This window comes from Ambystoma mexicanum, chromosome 3p, assembly GCF_040938575.1.
Source record: "Ambystoma mexicanum isolate Mex_15411 chromosome 3p, UKY_AmexF1_1, whole genome shotgun sequence".
Taxonomy (NCBI): domain Eukaryota; kingdom Metazoa; phylum Chordata; class Amphibia; order Caudata; family Ambystomatidae; genus Ambystoma; species Ambystoma mexicanum.
Genome location: NC_090925.1, coordinates 207,900,953 through 207,922,730, shown reverse-complemented (window position 1 = coordinate 207,922,730; position 21,778 = coordinate 207,900,953).

Below are 21,778 nucleotides of genomic sequence, written 5' to 3'. Positions count from 1 at the left end.
TTGGTTGAGTGCGTAAGCTGAACAGAGCCAAGAGCAAGCAATGCACCCAGTTTTTCTTTAATGTGGTGCAGAGCTTGGGGAGTTTGCTTTTAAGTAGGCCGTGTATTCTTTCAACAACGCGGTTTGCTTGGGGGAGGTAAATTAAGCACATCCAGTATTTAATGCCAAGTAGCGCTGTGATCTCCTTGAAGAGCTCATTGAAAAAAATGGGTGCCATTGTCAGACTTCAATACATCGCACACCCCCATCGAGGGAACACTTCATGCAGAATGCCCCGTAACATCCGGGGCGCCATACCATAACTGAAAGTTTGGCAGGTGGAGCAGTGTATAATCATGTTTGTGAGATGTTCTTGAAGGTTTAATATAAACCAATCTTCTTGTATGTCTGCTGCAATGTGCTGTTTGGAGCTGTGGGATGGGTGGTGTAACTGGTTGAATGCTGTTGCCAGGAGCTCTACAGGCATAACTGCCTTGCCAGTGCATTCTTTTCACCATGGTAGGTCTGTAGGGTACTGTTTACATCCTGTCTTTGACCATAGTTCCTTCTCTTCATTCAGTGCCTTGCCCTGCAGTTCGATGAGCTGTGTAGCGGGTAGCGATGTATATGATGTGTTTTGTTGATCATGCAATGGTGTAGCTATGATGTATTCTGAAATTACTGGGACTGGGAGATAGGTAGCTATTTTTGCCACAGCATCTGCTGCGGCGTTCCCTAATGAAATTTCATCAGTGTTAAGGTTGTAGGTGGCGCATTTAACGACTGCTACCATAGAGGGTAGTGAAAGTGTGCAAATCAGTATATCGAGTAGTGCAGCGTGTTGTACTGTGAACCGTCTGCTCTGCAGAAACCTCTTCTTTTCCATCGTGGCAACCCGCCATGCCTTGTTGTAGTGACGTATGCAGAGTCATAATAAATTGTCACGTGGCATGCTTGTGATGCTCTTAGCGCCCTGATAAGTGTCACCAGCTCCGCCGCTTGTGCTGAATATTGCATGGGTAATCTCTTCATCACTAATGTCTCATATTCTACTCCCTCAAGGCGCACAACTACAACTAACGCGCCTGCATGTCTTTATCCTGGTCAATTGTTGCTGAACCGTGAACAAACAGTACTTCCCCTCCTCTAATGGGGTGTATTTTGCTTTGGGGATGTCATCCTCCTCCCCTTCATATGTGGCACAGTTGTGTTGTTGCAAGACGTCATTTGTACATACTTCTGTTAGGAATGTGGCAGGATTTACTGTTTTGCAGCACACAACATGAATGTTTAGGCTTGAGATGATAATCTTGTATGCCGATGTCTCTGTGTGGTCAGGGTACACTTTGATCTTTCTAAGATGGCGAATACTGAATGCCCCACGTACAATGTCACTGAGCATCCCATTACAATTGTGGCGCTCTTTTCAATTTGCCAAGGCAGCTGCTGCAAGTGCTTGTTCATATGCAAACTGGCCTTCCATAACTGAATTAAGCTTGCGCTGTAGTAGTGTCATGAGGACAGGACGATGGAAGTGTTGGACACGGTGGAAGCGCCATTGATACACCCTTCACGGCGCTCTGTGCAGCGTTCTAGCTGTTACGCTCTGTGCTCTTCATATCGAGGTTAGCCACGCCCCCTCCTTGCATTGCAACTGTTTCCTGTTCTTCGCTACACTGGTGCCGTTGGTTCCCGTGCCTTCTGTGTATTTTCCTCCCGACTGGAATTTATCTTCTATAGCGTCCTTGTTCCTGTTCCTTAGTTTTCCGCCTTTTGCAGTGCTACTCTCGGCATCTTTTTCTTTCTGTTTATTTCCTCCGTTTCTCTGCCTGCGCTCGGACTTTCACTTTCTGGTAACTCCACCTCCTTTTTCTCGGCATTTTCGGACTGCTTTTCCTCCAGGGCATCTTACTTTCACACTGCTATTTTTTCACAGCTCCTTCTAGCCTTTTGATTCTACTTTCTTTTTCTCCTTAACGTTTGGGTGAGTTCATCTGTATTCTGCCTTTCCCTTTATTCTATACTTATGGTCCTCTTCTCTGTTTCTACTCATTCTTGTCTTTGCCGCATCACGTCTAGTTTCACGGCTTCTGTTTTAGTTTCTTTGGTTCTTCTCCAGTTTTCGCTTACACCCTACCTGCAGCCTATCCTGAATTGGATGGATGAAAGGACTTGGTTTTCCGGCCTTCTTCTGTCGGATACTGAAGCTGGACCTGTTACCTTGCACTTACCGGATCCCCTGCTGCGGACCCCCTTGTCCTTATTTCCTCGTGGCGCTTACTCTTGCGCTCCTCAGTGACTGTATTCTTCCCGGAACTGAAAGATCTTTGGACTTCCATCCAGCCTTGTGCACATTCAAGTAATTCAGGGGTTTTTTCTGCCACTGGCTTTTTCCCCTCCATAGGCTGTGCAGGGAATCCTCCGCCTTGGTTGCTGTCTGCCTTCTTACACAACCACTGTGGCGAGTTCCCGGAACAGACCGTATCTCTTCTAAAAAAAAAGGACTCCGGACCGGACTACGCCATCTGCTGAGGCTGAAGTATCTTCCTGCGAATCAGACACCGAATCCCAGGTGAGCCCTACTAGTGACAAGTAGGCCAATGGCGTGTGGCCCACTGTACTTTTCTGGGTCAGTACTGCGGTCATAACTGTGCCATTTGAATGCAAAATATATAGAACTCTTGTGTGTAATGAGGGGTGGCAAGAACTGGTGCTGTGGAAATCACTTCTTTGAAATCATTTAAATATTTTACAATGTCTGTTGTCCATTCTAGTTTGTAGTTGCCTTTATGTGCTTCCATGAGACCCTGTAGAAGTGGCCTTGTGTATGCTGCATATTCTAAGATCCATGCTCTGCAGTAGTTACACAACCCTAAGAATGTTTGCATGTTTTTTACTGTAACAGGTTTGGGCGTGGCGTGCATGAATGCTGCTCTCTCTGGTATTATTCTATTGCTGTTTGCTGATATCAACTGGCCCAAGTAAAGTACTTCAAGTTGGCAGTATTGGTGTTTGGCCTTGTCAACTGTAAGGAAGGCATGGTATCAAACAGTGAAGACAGACACAAGTTATCACAGTTCACGACTGTTCATTGAACTTCAAATGGGTTGGTTGAACGCCTATCTAAACCTAAAGCTAAGGATGGGAGCAAGCTACGACCATTAAATAATAATAATGCAGTCCTAGTCAAGTCTCTGTCACATAAAAGGGCTTTTACTAATAGTAATAAACCTATTGCCAATCCTTACTTCTAAATACAAAAGGGTGTAGGACAATGGTGTATGCAAAAAAAGAAAAGGGTTCAAGAAATTTTATGTCTGGACGGTTGAGCAGTTGGCTTCCCTTCCCCACATTTTCAGCACGAGGCAAGGCGGCACGTTCGAGCTTTGCACACACTCTGGGTTCTCGGCCACAAGGATACAGTTCAAAGCACAGGCATCAAGGCCTTCTGACAAAGCCTCTTTTCCAATAAAAGTCTCTTACTGCAGTGGGTCTGTCGTAACAAACAAAGTCTCAAAGTTCCATTCCTATCACGATTTTCACATCCATAAGTTCTTACTTTCAATATTCATCATGGGTCTCCCACTTCAGGCTGGAACCCCTTTTTTATCACAATGTTCACACTTGGTCTCCCTCGTTCGGGCTTGGACCATCGATCTCCCTCGTTTGGACTCAGATCATCTTGATATGGCTCTCCCTCGTTTGGGCTTGCATCCTCTTGATATGGATCTCCCTCATTCGGGCTCGGATTCTCTTAGTATCAAAATCGAAGACTTTCAAATGTGCAATGTGTTTGGCTTAAACGGTCGCAGGACCACTTTGATTCACTTAACAAAATTGCTCTCATCAATCTTCAACTTTCATTTCTCTTGGAAGGATACCTTACTTTTGAGCACATCCAATGGTATTGTATCTTTTCTTCTCAAGTTCAAACATTCATCAGCAGTTTAGCTTTACTTGCGCCTGTCATTACAAGCGTTTAACAATGTTCGTTCCAGCACTCAGTATACAATGTTGCCGCTGGCAACTTTGACTTCAATACAGACAGGTCTTGCATCGGTCTCCCCAACTCACCAGCTGTGTTGATCTTTCTGGCACTTTGTTCTTGGAGCCAACGACGATACCACGGCAGCTGCTGCTCCTCCCAACCTTGGTCAGTTATGCGGTATCTCATGTGGTATCTCCGACACACAATGCAGGATTCTTCAGTCTGGTTTCCCGGTCTTAAGCTTTCTGTCTGAAAGGTTTCTTGAAAGTAACAGCGTTGTGCCGAAAAAAATTCCCTTCTTACAAACCCTTCTTTGTTTGCTGTCTTTCTCCCATTGTTCAGCTGTCAACTCGAAACTGCTGTAACTTTGTGTGCTTTGCCTCGCTTGGAGTGTGCTTTCGTGCTTCGCCTTTTATCTGTGTGGGGAAATTTAATGGAAGTCCGGTGTGAGTGATTGCCAGTAATTGCCTCACCTCGCTTGACCACAGTAGCGGGGCATGTCAGATACACTGCTCGGGTGTGGGTCTGTTTTCTCCCAGAGAGGGCGTTCTGTGTGAAAGTGTTGGAAAATGGAAAGTGGGGAGTAAGGCTACCACGTACCTGTGATGTGGAAATGCATTGGAGGGACACAGCATCCATGTCCTTGTCCTGTACTCCCTTATCATGTGTTTTCTGTGTTGTTTTCTGCCCAGGCGTCCAGTTGGGACTCCTGGCAGAGCAGCTCTTCCTCTCTTTGGTTGTGGTGATCAGACATCCTTGGGATACCGTTATGGCACCAATGCGTGGGGGTACAACCCTCTACTCCTAGTGTATGTTATTGGGCACCTGTGTGTGGCCCACAGAGCAGAGCATGGGCTAGTGGCAGCTCCATGCTGAATTTGACAGGTGCTGAGTATCCTCCATTTTGGGATACCCAGGTACTGCCATAGGAATTAGTGGATTCCTGATAGAAGGCAAGATGGCCCCTGTGGCCTCTTGCTTTCTATTGGCCCTTACCTTGTTTTCCCAAGGTCCTGGGAAGCCCTGACTATGGGACTCATCACGAGTTGGGCGGTAACGCCGGCGCTAATAGCGCTGGCGCTATCTGCTCTACCGCCAAACCCACCGGCGCTATTAGCGCCGAATCACGGGTTTGGCGGATTTGGAAATCCCCATTCCCCATTGAGCCCATTCGGGAATGCACCATTCCCCATTAGGCTCAATGGGGAAATTTCGCGCTCATACCGCCGGCGGATTTCCCGCCGGCAGTATGAGCGCGAATTTTTGGCGGATTTCCCCCAAGCTCAGAGCTGGTAACAGCGCTACCGCCGGATTTAAGGGTTACCGCCAGACTCGTGATGAGGCCCAATGTCTCTTCCCCTGACTGGCTGTTGGGTGGAAGAACCATACATGGTATTGTGGGGGAAGTCAAGGCCAGACAGGCTGGAGCCTTCCCAGTGACTGTATATTTTGGGTGCATCTTTGGGGTGGAACCTGTGTGAATGGAGTGTGTGACCAGTATGCACTTCATGTTATGGGTGCCTGGTATGTGTGTGTGTGTGACACAAAGAATGGGAAAGCCCTGTCTGAAGATGACATGAATGCAGTGTGGTGTGCTGAAAGGCTGGGTGCTTGCCCCAATCCACATTCCTTGTTATGGGTGTCTGGTTGGAAGTGAATAGCCTGCCTGCATGAATGTCCTTCTGACTGATTGGCTGACTGAGCTTGGCTCAGCAGTGTGAATGAGGGGCCAATGTGTATACCTGGGTACCTCTCACTTACTAATTTGTTCAGAAGCTGAAGTTGAAACTTGAAACTGCTTATCCTTGAAGCCCAGCTGTTAGAAGAAGGTTTGCTGCTGTTGTCCTTCGACCAAATCCGAAAGCTGTCAAGTCTGCCTGGCTAGAAGACCTCTCCCCGAGTTACGAGAGAACATTGTGCAGAAGCGGATTTTCATCGAGGCACCCTGGAAGAACAGTCCCAAAAGGCAGTTGAGCAGAGACAGGGGTCCACCGAGAAATCTTGAAGTAAAGCACAGGGACATCGTGGCCAATCGAAGTTCATTGCCGTCGACCGGGGTTTGGAGGATTTCCATAACCGCTGGAAGCCAGTCGAGTCGTGTTGCCCAGAAACGGGGACAGCTTGATGCTACGCTCCACCTTTGCCTAAGAACATTTCCAACAAAGGGCACCCTTGCTATCACCGTCAACCGATTTGTCCCGCCGGAGAAAGTCGAGAATCCGCTGGTGGGTTTCCAGCCACCCGAAGTCCACAAAGACGCCGAGAAGTGAAGATCTGAAATCCAGCCATGGTCGAGTCCCGATCATCAACGCTGATACCCGACATCTGCTGCCAGGCCTACATTCTTTATCTAGTCTTCTTTGTGGCTCCAAACTCTTTTCATCAAGGAATCTCGACACCAGGGTTCACATTCTTCGAGGACTCCCGACGCCCTGTGGCTCCTGCTTTAAAGTTAGTCCACCCTTGATGGATCAGTCGACGAACCATTCAAGAAACTCTGCTAACTCGGGTACATTGGGGATAGTGGAACATTTTTGGCCAGGAAACAAGACTATTTAAACATTAATGGACTGGGCTTGTCCAATACTGTTTATTACAGGTTGCCCAGGTGGGGGGATCCTCACACAGAACTGTGTCTTAGTAGCTAAAGTACTATTCTGCCATGGTTTAACCCAACTTGTCTTCCTTCATATGTCCTATGCTGATACACAATACTGTTTGATTTGTATGCCATTAGTACTGTCAGCAGTTGGTGCATTTTAAAAGTCAATAGTTAAGTAGACATTGTGTATATATTTGCCATATTATATATGCCAAAGTACAACGTGTGTTATTAATTGTGTGTATATATTCAACCTTATTGTGGTAGCGCATAACATAGTGTGTGGACATTCCTTTGTGGGGAGCTTGGGGACTACACTGTACTTAAGTACCAACCTGCATCACCTCCAAAGAGCTTAAGCCTTGATTGCTCATCAATACTACCATATAGAGAATCTTGGCTGGGGTGCTCTGTGCTTCTACTCTGCCATATAGAGGGCAGGAGTACAGAAACCCCCTTCCAATCTTTACTTTGGTGGCAGAGTGGGATACTAATGGTTTTAAAAATCAGTGTGTAACCTTGACACCTACAAAAAATCCACACTTTGCTAATTTAAGGTTTAGTTGTGTACTAGGATAACAACACTACAAGCAATGGAATTTATTGCAAATGGTAAAATTGACTTTGATGAGCTTAGAGGCTTTCCAGAGTGCTTGTGAAGCCAGGGAGTTAGATTTGACGATAATTCTAGGGCTGAACTGATAGTTGCCCTGGTGGACTACCAGACTGATTGTGATGCTCTTGATGAAGGAGGGGGTGAAACCACTGAGGACCCTACCCCTGGGATTAGTAGTGAATCTGTTTCTGGGATTTCTACTTCTCCTGCTACCTCCATGTCTAAACCCTGCACTGCTCTTCAGGGGGAGGCCCGGAAGATTGAATTTTTAAAATTGGAGCTAACAAGGAACAGTTAACCTTTCAATATAAAAAGTTGGAAACAGGGGTGGCGTGGCTAAGAGCCATGGCGGACGGACTGGCTCTGTAAGAGCTCCCGGCCGCGGCTACGCAACTGTTACACCAGCAATAGCGTGTTTCACGCACCACTGAGTGGAGGACCTGTGTCGGGAAACATGCGGGCACAAGATCTCCAAAGATCGCGTCCCGCAAAGCAGAGGATCCTGTAATAGAGTTCCCCCATGACGCGGGAAGTGGCCGAATCCCACCTCCAACATGGCGGACGGCGCTGCCCCGGCATCTCGGCGGGCCGCCAACTACTGAGGCCGAGGGCTCGGGGGCTGAGGACCACTGGGGACCCGCACCGGCCCTGGGTGCCGGACTGATCTCTCCCTGGCAGCGACCTGAAAACTGCGCCTGCACCGATGCGGGCTTCCTCACACCGAGCCCCCGGGGGCCAGGCCCAGCCACCAGGGCGGTCCGCCGGCGGGGCGGGCCATCCCCTCCCAAAGAAGAGAGACATCGGAGCGGGGCCCAGCAGGGGGCCTGAGGACCCGAGTCAGCAAGCAGCTCAGCGCCCCTGCAGACAGCAAGCAGTGCAGTGCACCTGCAGCACTACCAGCGGTGGACGGGCGAGCCGGGTTTCCCCCTTCTCCCTTCTAGGCATCACCGGCTCTTGCCTTTGGGGCCTGATCACTCCGCTGGAGGCCGGGAACCACCCACCCACCATCCAGCAGCACACAGTGGCGCACATCTCGCCATCCTGAGCCCTGCATCGTCTGGATCCCGACCCGCTGCGTGAGCCCTGACGCCGGCCTCAACAACCAGAGCCAGCGTGGCCCTACAACCCTCCGCTCCACTGGGACCTGCTCTACCCGTCGGGCGGGCGGGTTGGACTCTGTGTCTGGACTCCATGTCTGCTCTCCGTGGAGGGGCAAGGAGTGGGGCTCCACCTACGCCGTGGCTTTGCCGCAGAGAGCTACGGCCTGAACGCCCCTCCCCAGGTGGCACCCCATCTTGCAGGAGACCCCACCGCACCAAAGGCAGTCTGCCCCTAAAGCCCGGATCTGTGGTCCCGCGCCACAGCCCCCTGGAACTGCCTGGACATCCCCTCCTGTGAGCCAGCTGGAGCAGGCTCGCCCCGACCCACCACCAAACTAAGCGTGCTTCCCCCTGCTTCCCCCCGTGTGGGCGGGCACCCCAGTCAGCAATTCACCCCGCCTTCACCCCGCTTCTACACAACCTGCGCGCCAGAAGGTAAGGCGGCACCTGCCGCACTGGGGACTGACGAAAGCCGCCTGTTCAGAGGAGCGAGGGACTGGCTCCCAGCCGTGGTGCCTCCAGGGCAGGCCCAGCATAATCACTGACAAGACCAGAATTGAATAACACAGGCCCTCAGCTGGGTATCCCGGCATTGTCCGTCCTTTCCGCAGGACCACCTCTTACCCCCGGGGCTCCTGAAGACACTACTGGGCGGGGGCGAACCAGACGACGCTCCCAAGCAAAGCCGCCCCCTAAAAGCACCAAAAGCGAGGCCCTACCCCCGAGGCAGAGGCCAGCAGGAGCTCCCAACGCCTTCCAAAGCACAGGGGCCCACGAACAAAGGATTAACAAACATCAATCCCCAGCAAATCTCCCGTGGGAGCTTCCCCCACCCTCACCACTAGTCGGGCAGTCGGCCCAGAACAATCGAAGGCAGCACCTCCCCAGTGATCGCACCGGCCCCCTCCTGCGGGGTGGCCGGGAAGCTAACGGCCCGAGAGCGAGTCAACAAATAAGAGTCCCCTGGAGGGTGGCCCGGCCCCATCAACCTATTCTACAGTCGGCAACCCCGAAAACTGATCCAGAGCGGCCTGGTGGTCGGGCGCGAGCCCTCCGAGAGCCCCATTGAACCAAGTCCACCGCCCCATCAGGATTTCTAGGAATCCCAAGCCAACAAAGCAAACAGACATTGCGGCCTTGCTAACCTCGCCAATGGCAGAGAAATCCAAAAAAGGGGAGCGCCACAAGGGTGCAGCAGCAGGTTCTCCCCCAAAAACGGCCCCGGACCCGACGTCTCAAACAGTCACTAAAGCTGACCTACAAGACCTCCTCTCAACGATTACCAAAGAATTCCAGAGGGGGACTGACGAAGTCAAGAGCAAAATCTCAGCCCTGGACAAGACGGTGGGGGAAATCGAGACTAGAACTGAAGAAATAGAAACTACCATCTTCGAGCAAAACTTCGAAATAGGGGCGGGAACAGACAGGATTGCGGCCCTGGAAGCCAGATGCGAAGCCCTCGAAGCCAAACAGGAAGACGCAGAGAACAGGTCAATGCGCAACAACATCCGCCTGAGGGGGGTTCCAACCTCGGTCTGGGACGGCGACCTGGACCAATATGTAAAAGACCTGTTCCGCTTCATCATAACCTTGCCAGATGAGGCCCCCTTGGAGCTGGACAGGGTCCATAGAACCCGGGCGAGACAAAACTCATCCTCCCCTCCAGACGTTCTTGCCCGAGTGCACTTCTTCCAAGTCAAAGAGGAGATCATGCGGGAGGCAAGAAGCTCAGCCCGGATCAACTTCAGAGATGCGGCTATATCCCTTTACCAGGACCTGGCAGCAACAACGTTAGCAAAACGGAAAGCCCTAAAACCACTGGCAGAATGGCTCCGCGAGAAGAAAATAATGTACCGATGGAGCTTCCCCATGGCCCTGTCCTTCATCTGGGAGGACAAATCGCAGCTGATCTCCTCCCCCAAAGAGGCAGAAAACATCATGAACCCCGAGACTGGCGATGGGGGATCCAGCGGAGCTGCGCTCAGCCCCGAAGTTGCTAGGCACGAGCCCCTAAGTACATGGTCCCGAGTCGATAGGCGCCGCAGAGTGCACGGGCCCGCCCCCAGAACAAGAAGTCGAACAACTGATAGAGACGAGCCGCTGAACATCCCAAAACCCCCGCAAAACTAGCCCCTCGAGAACCACAGACACAGAAACTCCAACCTAGTGGATCTCTACTGCACCATACAGTACTCCTCTCGCTATTCTGGAACCGCATGAGACGTTATGGCCTCCTGTCTAGCTGGTTGCGTTGGCCCGGCCATAGGCCCCGTTGGTCGAAGGCTGGACCGGAAGACCAATGTAACGCTCACCTGATTCCCACGGAGGCGCAGGTCTGGCTTCGAGTGCTGATGCTTCTTCAATGGTGAAGCGCAGGACTCTGAAGATGGACGGGAAGGGCCCTCTACTCTGGCTTCTCCGGCTCGCAGGAATATTCCCCTGTGCGTGAAAAGGGAGTATTACCTACTGACTGAGTTATGATCAAGCCTCCCACTCTCTTCCAACCCTCCACGATACCCTGCCACGATTCCCCGTGAAGTCTCACCTTAGGGTCAGGAAGGATGAGCTTTCCATCCTGCTTCTGATGCAGGGGCGCGTTGAAACCCAGTTACTTCACTGGATTGAGGATTGATGGGAGTTCAGGTAAGCTTGACTATTCAGGTAAAGCTCTGTAAAAGTTCTGTTGCAAGTTCAAAAGTCCAAGCTTAATAATAATGTTCATTGTCTTTTTGCAGCAAGCGCTAATGTTTATGTCTTTTTTCCCCTTAGGGGCCGGGGTTCGGAATGCCGGAGATATGGCACCGACCCGAAGTGAAACGTGCAGTTCCAGTTCCAGTAAATGGCAGGTTAGTTCTGGATGAGCGCTCGGGAACTGACTTTGCATACGCTCATTCAATGTCTTTGTCTTTTTTCCCCATAGGGGCCTGGGGTCCGGAAAATGCCTGGAAGCGGCAAGACCCGAAATGAAATGAGGTAAGTTTTATTCCCTTCCTTCTCTCACCTCTTATTCTTGTCTTTTTCTCTAGGCTCTGGGAAGTGGCTGTGTATCCGGATGATCGCTGCTGAAGATGGAGGAACCCAGGAAAGGCGAGTGAAATGCAGCGCTGCAGTGATCGTAACGAAATGCTTTTAAAAATAATGTCTTCCCTTTCAGGATCGTCGGTGATGTCTCCGTGGTGCAGATTTAGCTGGTAAGGTCTCTTGTCTCCCTTTGCAGGTGACCCAGGATGCTGACAGGCGTGGCTGAAGTCCAGAAGCAGGAGCTGACACAGTGAGCGTCCAGCTGCGAGGAGCAGAACAACGCGAAGCGTGAGTTGCTGATCGGGTGTGGTTTAAATAGCTTTGGAAGAAGTCCCAAGTGTGTATCCTTCCTCCGATCAGGTATGTATCCTTCCCCGACCACACCCGGGTGGAAAGTAGTCCCACAGGTAAAGTAGTTCCATTCAGGCCTCAAGAGGGCCTGGATGTGGCAGCATGGTCTGCATCAGGTAAGTGCACATGAAAACACTTGCACACATGTCTAGCTTTATGAGCCTGGCGCCTAAGGCGCCAGGACTGCGTCCAAAGGGCCCCAGCTTGGGCCCGCTGGCACTCCCCTGGGGGAAATGATGCCTGCCTCTGGGGTCGCTGGGTCGGACCTGGCTCCTTGGAGGTAGGCATCATGACAGTACCCCCCCTCAAGGCCCCTCCCAAGGTTCTTCCCTCCAGGGGTTTGGGCTTGTTCGGAAATCTCCGGTGAAACCTTTGTACTAATCGAGGTGCGTGGACATGGTTACTAGGCTCCCACGATCTCTCTTGAGGTCCATATCCCTTCCAGTCAACAAGATAGAAGAGTTTTGACTTTACCACCCTGGAGTCTAAAATGTCTTTAACTTCGAATTCTAATTCCCCTTCAATTTGAACTGGATCTGGAGGCTTGGACAATCGGGTTCCTGGTTGTACTGGCTTCAAAAGTGATGCATGAAAAACTGGATGAATACGCATGTTGGACGGTAGATCCAGTTTAAAGGCCACTGGGTTGATTATAGCTTTGATGGGATAAGGTCCTATGAATCTGGGATTGAAGGTTCGCGGGCCGTTGAGGGGTAAATGTTTTTTTGCTAGCCATACCTGGTCTCCTACTTGGTAAGGAGGAGTTCTACTTCGGTGCAAATCAGCGTTTTCTTTATACTTTTTCTTGGCTTGCTGTAAATGAGTTGCAGCTTCTTTGAAGGCTCGGGTTACTGTGGAATGCAGATGATTTACTGCGGGCATTTCCAAGGTCAGAGGTGGATCTAGGTCAGAGGTCCGAGGATGGTGACCATACAAAGTATAAAAGGGGGTTTGTCCGGTTCCAGAATGCACTGAATTGTTGTATGCATATTCTGCGATCCAAAGGATGTCTTTCCAATTTAACTCGGATTGGTGTAACATGCACCGAAGATATTGCTCAAGAGTCTGATTGGTTCTCTCGGTTTGTCCGTCAGTCTGGGGGTGGTGGCTGGTGGATAACCGCACATCTATTTGTGCTAGTTGGCAACACTTCTTCCAAAAATGTGAGATAAATTGACTTCCACGATCCGAGACAATATGGAAGGGAAACCATGTATGCGAACTATATTCTCCAGGAATTCCTTGGCCAAGGTGGAAGCTGAAGGCAAACCCTTTAAAGGGATAAAGTGAGCCATTTTGGAGAATAGGTCCACAATTACAAGGATTGTGTTGTAACCAGCACAAGGAGGCAGGTCTGTTATAAAGTCCATTGACAGGGTGTGCCATGGCGCCGGTGGAATATCCAAGGGCTGAAGTAGGCCGGCTGGCCTTTTCTTTTGAGCCTTGTTTTGGGCACAAATTCCACAAGACAGAACAAAAGACTTTATGTCTTTTCTCCAAGAAGGCCACCAGAAGTGGCGTTTGATTTTTTCCTCTGTTTTAGCGATACCAGGGTGTCCTTCCATTAAAGATTCATGATGATGGGCAATAACAGGTTCTTGCAATTCTTTACTTGGCAGAAACAACCGCTCCTGGAAGTAGGGTAAGTCATCCTTAACGGTGTAATGAGGACCCTTTTGACTCCATTCCAGTAAGGTTGAAGAGTCAAGAAGTTGTTTTACTTGCGTTTGGATATCCTCAATAGTTTGCAATGAAGTCAAGCCTAAGATTCTTTGCTCAGGTATGATGGGCACAGGTTCTAAGCTCGAATTAGGTTCTTCCATGCCAATCCGGGATAAGGCGTCCGCTTTTCCATTCTTGCAGCCAGGGCGATAGGTAATTACAAAATCAAATTCCGCAAAGAATAGAGCCCATCGGAGTTGTCGTGAAGATTGAGCTTTGGCCGTTTTTAAATACTGTAAGTTTCTGTGGTCCGTAATTACGGTGATGGTGTGTCTTGCCCCGAGAAGGTAGTGACGCCAAGCCTTGAAAGTAGATTTGATGGCCAGTAACTCTTTATCGGTAATTGCGTAGTTGATTTCAGGAGGAGAACATTTTCTGGACCAAAAGGCCACTGGGTGTAGTTGGTTAGTTTTTGGGTCTCTTTGCGACAGGACAGCTCCCATGGCCGAACTGGATGCATCGGTTTCCACTATGTACGGGAGATCTGGGTGCGGGTGCTTCAATACAGGTGCAGAGGTGAATTTGGTTTTCAGGTCCTGGAAGGCTTGTTCGGCCTCAAGAGTCCATTCGAAGCGTTTGTTTTTTTTTAGGAGAGCGGTGATGGGTTGGACTGTTCGGGAAAATTCCGGGATGAATCTTTGATAGAAATTGGCAAAGCCGAGCATGCTCTGAACTCCCTTCACAGAGCTTGGAGATGGCCATTTGAGGATGGCGTCCACCTTTCGCGAGTCCATTCGGACTCCTTGAGGTGTCAGGATGAATGCCAGAAACTCAACTTCTGTGGTATGAAAAACGCATTTTTCGAGTTTTGCAAATAATCTGTGCTGGCGCAGTTTCTCAAGAACTGCCCTAACATGTTTTCTGTGATCAGATTCTGAAGAAGAGTACACCAAGATGTCGTCAATGTAAACAATGACACAGACATCGATAAGTTCCCGAAGAACATCATTCATAAAGTACTGAAAGGCGGCAGGTGCATTGCACAAACCGAAGGGCATCACCTGATATTCGAAGAGCCCAAACTTGGTGCGGAATGCAGTCTTCCATTCGTCGCCTTCTTTTATGCGCACCAGGTGATAAGCTCCTCGGAGATCTAACTTGGTGTACACACAAGCGTCTTTCACCTGGTCGATAAGCTCAGGGATCAAGGGCAGAGGATAACGATTCTTAATCGTTATTTGATTTAGGGCGCGATAGTCAATACACGTTCTAAGGTCGCCTTCTTTTTTCGGCACGAAGAACCAAGCTGAAGAGACGGGAGACTTGGACGGGCGAATAAAACCATTGGCTAGGTACTGATCTAAATACTGACGCAAATGCCGGTTCTCAGGTTCCGTAAGAGCATAAATCCTACTACAAGGTAGTTGAGCATTGGGTACTAGATCGATTTGGCAATCATAAGACCGATGGGGAGGTAACGTGTTAGCCTGTTCTTTCTGAAAAACGTCTTGGAATTCTTGGTATTCTGACGGTAGCTGTACAGGGGTGGAAGTTGCTGAGGCTAGACCCATAGCTGGATTTCTTGGATAACAAGTTGGTTCACAATCAGGAAAACGTATCTTTTTTGCTCGCCAGTCAATTCTGGGATTATGTGTTTCTAACCAAGGAATTCCAAGAATTACTTGAAATTGTGGGGCCTTGATAACATCAAACACGATTGCTTCCCGATGTCCATCCTGACCCACCAGTGTCACTTCAACAGTGGAATGCGTTACAGGCCCTGAGGCTATGTAGGACAGAAGATCTTGATTACCTTGTCGTAAAGATAGCAGTTCGTTATCAAGGGCCTGTCCTTGAGAGTGTCGAGCGAACAATCTTTCCATGCTGGCCTGGAAGCCCTGAAAATTCTGGAGAATGGGATCATCCTGATTTACCAATGGAATAGACCAATCGGCAGCACTGCCACTGAGGTAAGATAGTATAAAGGCTACCTTGGTCTGGTCGTTAGGGAAGGCTCCGGGTCTGCATAGAAAGTGTAAACGACATTGGTTCATAAAGACGGCATATTTCTTGGGATCCCCCCAAAACGTTCAGGCGGGGCCAAAGGCATGTGTCCAGGTAGATTAATTTGTACCGGGTTACTCAAACCCATTGATGTGGAAATGTCTCCGGAATTAGGTAAAGGAGTGTGCCCTGCCTGGGCCTGTAATAACCTTTTGGCTAGGTCATCTGTTCTTTCCTTGGATAAGATCAGTTCTCTTTTGAGAGCGTTAGTCTCCTGGCGGGCTGAGTGCACCTCTGCCCGTAATTCCCCCAAAAGCTGGGCCAGCTGGTCAGTCTCGGAAGTCTCCATAGCGCCCGGGTGGGAAATTGTGGGTAGGCTTCGCGTTCTGTAACGCTCACCTGATTCCCACGGAGGCGCAGGTCTGGCTTCGAGTGCTGATGCTTCTTCAATGGTGAAGCGCAGGACTCTGAAGATGGACAGGAAGGGCCCTCTACTCTGGCTTCTCCGGCTCGCAGGAATATTCCCCTGTGCGTGAAAAGGGAGCATTACCTACTGACTGAGTTATGATCAAGCCTCCCACTCTCTTCCAACCCTCCACGATACCCTGCCACGATTCCCCGTGAAGTCTCACCTTAGGGTCAGGAAGGATGAGCTCTCCATCCTGCTTCTGATGCAGGGGCACGTTGAAACCCAGTTACTTCACTGGATTGGGGATTGATGGGAGTTCAGGTAAGCTTGACTATTCAGGTAAAGCTCTGTAAAAGTTCTGTTGCAAGTTCAAAAGTCCAAGCTTAATAATAATGTTCATTGTCTTTTTGCAGCAAGCGCTAATGTTTATGTCTTTTTTCCCCTTAGGGGGCCGGGGTTCGGAATGCCGGAGATATGGCACCAACCCGAAGTGAAACGTGCAGTTCCAGTTCCAGTAAATGGCAGGTTAGTTCTGGATGAGCGCTCGGGAACTGACTTTGCATACGCTCATTCAATGTCTTTGTCTTTTTTCCCCATAGGGGCCTGGGGTCCGGAAAATGCCTGGAAGCGGCAAGACCCGAAATGAAATGAGGTAAGTCTTATTCCCTTCCTTCTCTCACCTCTTATTCTTGTCTTTTTCTCTAGGCTCTGGGAAGTGGCTCTGTATCCGGATGATCGCTGCTGAAGATGGAGGAACCCAGGAAAGGCGAGTGAAATGCAGCGCTGCAGTGATCGTAACGAAATGCTTTTAAAAATAAGGTCTTCCCTTTCAGGATCGTCGGTGATGTCTCCGTGGTGCAGATTTAGCTGGTAAGGTCTCTTGTCTCCCTTTGCAGGTGACCCAGGATGCTGACAGGCGTGGCTGAAGTCCAGAAGCAGGAGCTGACACGGTGAGCGTCCAGCTGCAAGGAGCAGAACAACGCGAAGCGTGAGTTGCTGATCGGGTGTGGTTTAAATAGCTTTGGAAGAAGTCCCAAGTGTGTATCCTCCCTCCGATCAGGTATGTATCCTTCCCCGACCACACCCGGGTGGAAAGTAGTCCCACAGGTAAAGTAGTTCCATTCAGGCCTCAAGGGGGCCTGGATGTGGCAGCATGGTCTGCATCAGGTAAGTGCACATGAAAACACTTGCACACATGTCTAGCTTTATGAGCCTGGCGCTTAAGGCGCCAGGATAGAGGCCCAACATGAGCCTGGCGCCTAAGACGCCAGGACTGCGTCCAAAGGGCCCCAGCGTGGGCCCGCTGGCACTCCCCTGGGGGAAATGATGCCTACCTCTGGGGTCGCTGGGTCGGACCTGGCTCCTTGGAGGTAGGCATCATGACAACCAAGTTTTTGTTTAAAGTGGGAGTTCGGAGTCGTGGAGATGGGAGACCTTGCCAAAGATACCGGGTTCCTCAGAAACCTGAACCAAACTGTGAGGAACAAACACCAACAGGGGGGGGCGCCCTTACTAGCAACTATACTTAGCCCTGATGGCTGCCCCGGATAGGGAAATCACCATGCTGACCTGGAATGTGCAAGGCCTGAATGCCCCGGGCAAAAGGAAATCGGTGGAACGAAAACTCTCCCAAGTATCAGCAGGCATAGTCTGCCTACAGGAATCCCACCTATTAGCTGCCGACGAAAATCGGATAGCCTTCCTTTGCTATCCAAAACGCTACTTTGCCTCCTCTGGCCAGAAAAGGAGAGGGGTTGCCATCCTCCTCAGCTGCGACCTGCCACTGACTCAGATCACGATCAAGTGAGACCCAGAAGGACGTTACCTACTATTGAAAGGCCTCCTCGTCGACCTCCCCATCACCCTCGCAGCGATATACTGCCCGAACAGCGCCCAAGACCGCTTTCTCCACAACCTGATTCCAGCCGTGGCGGTGTTCTCTGAGGGCCAGCTTTTGATCGCCGGGGACTTCAATCTAACACCAGATCCCGACCTGGACAAAACACTCCCTCCTTCTAGGGAGGATTACATCAAAGCCCTGGCCATGGCGGAATTCTTGCGGGAAACCGGCACCGTGGATGCCTGGAGGCTGCTCAACAAGAAGGATAGGGACTACTCATTCTTCTCGCATGTCCATAGAGGCCATTCATGAATCGACCTGCTCCTGACCTCCAGTGAGCTCTTCCCATGCATAGAAGACATCTGAATCGGCCTAAGAGCCATCTCGGACCATGCTCCCGTGATCATGTGCCTGCGAACACTGGGAATGCCGGAGCCGGCGAAACGGTCCTGGAAGCTACAAGACCAAACCCTAGCGGACGCCGCCTGCAGAACAGAAATCGCTGAGGCACTCACAAACTACTTCGCGGAGAACTCGTCCATCGATACCTCAGGGGCAATCCTCTGGGATGCCATGAAACTGGTGATTCGTGGCGTTGCGATCAACTGCGCAGCGAGGCTCAAGAGAGTTAACCAACTACAGCAAGACAAACTGGAGGAAAGGGTCAAGGTTCTGGAGGATACTTTTAAAAAGCGACAAACAAAAGCTACCAGCCGAGCACTCAAGAGAGCAAAATCTAAACTAGAGATGCACCTGGCGGACCGCTCAGCCAAGGACCTGACATATGCAAAACAATTCTACTACCTAAACGGCAACAAGCGAATCGCCTCCTGGCGTACAAGTTGAAAAAAGTTCACTCACGAAATAACATCCAAGGCATGGCAGACTCGAGCGGCAAAATCCACTATACAAAGCCGGAAATCCTTGAACTTTTGACACAGCACCACAGAGAAACCATGTCCGGACCTCCCACATCCAAGCAGACGCAGATAAACTTCCTTGCTCCCGCCCAAGGAGCACTGCCACAACTACAACTCGAATCGCTGGAGCGTCCAATCACAGCGGAGGAAGTAGGCGATACAATCCGTGCCCTGAAGAACATGGCCCCAGGTCCAGATGGCTTCACTGCCCCGTTCTACAAGAAAAACACCAATATCATAGCTCCCCAGCTTGCAGCCCTATTCAATTCCTTCCTCGAAACGGGCACCACAACCCCGTCGATGGAGGAGTCGGTGACAGTCCTCATACCAAAGCCAGGGAAAGTCTGGACCCAATGCGCCTCATACAGACCTATCAAACCTATCACTCTGCTAAACAACGACGCAAAACTGTTCGCAAAGATCCTGGCGAACAGGCTGGCACCAACTCTTCCAGGCATAATCCACCCGGACCAAACCGGCTTTATCCCAGGCCGCTGCACACACGATAACATCAGGCGCATAATCAACACAATCGAGTTGGCCAACAGGATGGGGTCGGAGCTGATTGTCATGTCACTCGATGCACACAAAGCATTCGATAGGCTGGACTGGGGCTTTATCAAGGAAATATTAAGACACTACAAATTCGGCCCAAACTTCACCAAATGGGTCTTAGCCAACTACCAGCACCCCTCCACACATCTCAGAGTGAACAGGATCAAATCCGAGAGAATCACTATCACAAGAGGCACCAGGCAAGGCTGCCCTCTATCTCCCCTTATATTCACGCTCTCTATGGAACCCTTCGCAGATAGAATAAGAGCGAACCCAGCGATCCACGGTCTCTCGGTCGGCAGAGAGTCCTACAAAGGGGCCCTCTATGCAGACGATGTACTTTTAACAGCCTCTCATCCTAAAGAGTCCATACAAGCAATATGGCAAGAATTAAAAAAGTTCGAAGAAGCAGCAGGATTCCAGGTCAACTTTTCAAAATCCACAATAATGGGTCTCAACATGCAAGAGAAACACAAGTCCCCTCTAGCGGCCAAATACCCGATCCCATGGGCAAAGCAGCATCTCACCTACCTGGGAGTCCTAATGCTAACTAAAATGGAAAGGATCTACAGAATAAACTTTCGCCCGCTATTCGCAGAGTTCCAAAAAGACTTAACCAGATGGCAAAAACAGGAAATCTCGTGGTTTGGAAGGATTACCGCGGTGAAAATGAACTTAATCCCAAGACTACTATATCATTGTCTTGCCCTCCCAGTCACGGTCCCAAAAACTGCCATCGAAAAGCTACAGGCAGACCTTCTAAAGTACGTCTGGGAAGGGAAAAAGCCGCGAATACCAAGACGCATCATGCTCCGAAGTACCGCGGCGGGCGGCCTAGGGGTCCCAGACATCAGCAGATACTGCCTCGCAGCCCAGCTCTCTCACGCCTTCGCATAGAAACTGCAGGACCCCTGGCCCCGCTGGCTAACTCTAGAGGACAGCTGGTCCCAGTCGCCGATAGAAGGCCTACCACACAGAAGAAGCCCCAACCACCCCAACAACGTGGGACCACTGACAGCGACCAAAAACAGTCACAAGCTTGAAGAAAGCAGCCCGCCAATGGAACCGCAGAACCACGACCGGCCCTCTCACCCCCATCTGGGACAACCCGGACTTCTCCCCCGGCGTCTCCCCGATCAGCTTCGACAAGTGGAAAGCAGGCAGACTGCGCATCATCGCGGACTTCTTCGAAAATGGCGCTCCCCTGAACTTTGAAGCCTGCAAGACCAAATTCCAGGTCCCGGAATTGGAAAGGTTCAGGTACGCCCAACTCCGGCACTGGCCATCAAGCGAGGGAGTCAGGCGGAGCAGAGGCAGAGAGCCATCAGCCCTGGAGAGCACTCTCACAACCACCCCCCCAAAGGGAAAGTGGCCACCCTATACAAACTACTAGATAGAACGGACCCGAACAAGAAGGAGCCTTACATGATAAATTGGGAAAAGGACATGGGAAGAGAGATCGATCCAATGGAATGGGGCCATATCTAGTCCTGCATCCACAAAAGCTCCAAAGGCGGTACCAACAAAGAAGGGGCCTTCAAGGTGTGCTACAGATGGTACCGAACCCCAGAAATCCTCAACAAATGCAACCCCTCCATCCCACCGAACTGCTGGAGAGGATGCTCAGACAAAGGCACACTATACTATCTATTATGGACCTGTCCCAAAGCAGCCCAATTCTGGAGGAATATCCTCGACCAAATCAAATTAATCACAGGCCTCTCGATCCCGTGGGACCCAGGAGTGGTCCTGTTGGGAGCAACAGGCAAGGACTGATTCCCTCTGTCCGGCCGTCTTGCCGACCTCTGCCTGCATCTGTTAACAGCGGCAAAAATATCGATCGCCAGGCTATGGAAACACCCCGAGGGCCCATCAATCCCAATGTGGTGGACCGAATGTTGGTAGATAGTTGCAGCCAAACAAATCACAGCCGTGCGCTTCGACAACAGAAGCAAATTCTACCAAACATGGGCCCCATTCCTGGACTACACGCAGCAATTCCCGGGAGTAGCAAGACAGCCCCCAACCCTGCGCTGGCTGGAGAAAATGGACTGATCACCCGACGGTGGCAAAACAGAGACACCTCCATTGGCCTGGCCGGAGCCCAACACCAACATCCTCTCGCCTCCCGAACAGCAGAGCGATCCCGGGTCTAATACACGGCCATCCCCACTTACCTCAAAGCAGCAAGAAAGTGACTGGGTCCCAACATAGTTTATTGTGTAAACCTAGGCTCCCTATGTCTCCACTCCCCCCTCCATCCCACTGTTCCATTTTTAGACCTCAGTTCTACTGTTCTGTCAGATTTGTTGAAACAAAGCTTTAATGTTATCCCTGACCAGATGTCTTGCCGAAAGCTATGTTTCCAGTGTTTATTTTGTTTCACTCATTGCTACTACAAAATAATAAAGTGAAAGTTTGAAAAAAAAATGTCGGAATCAAAAGCAGAGTTGAAGAAAGAGGAGTTGGCACAACAAGTAGCACTCAAAGATAGAGACACTGAACATCAAAAACTCCAGCTAGAGATAGGTAAGGTAGAGACTTCAGCTAGACAAGTTGGGGGGGGGGTGTTGGGTCTCATGCCACTAAATTTATGAATGATTTGGTGACCGTGTATGTGGAGAGTTCAGATATTCTCCAATGGTTGGAAGCATTTGTGATGGCTTGTGAAATCAATGATGTTGACCCAGGGGATTGGGCTAAGTGTTTGTTAAGTAGAGTACCTCAGACC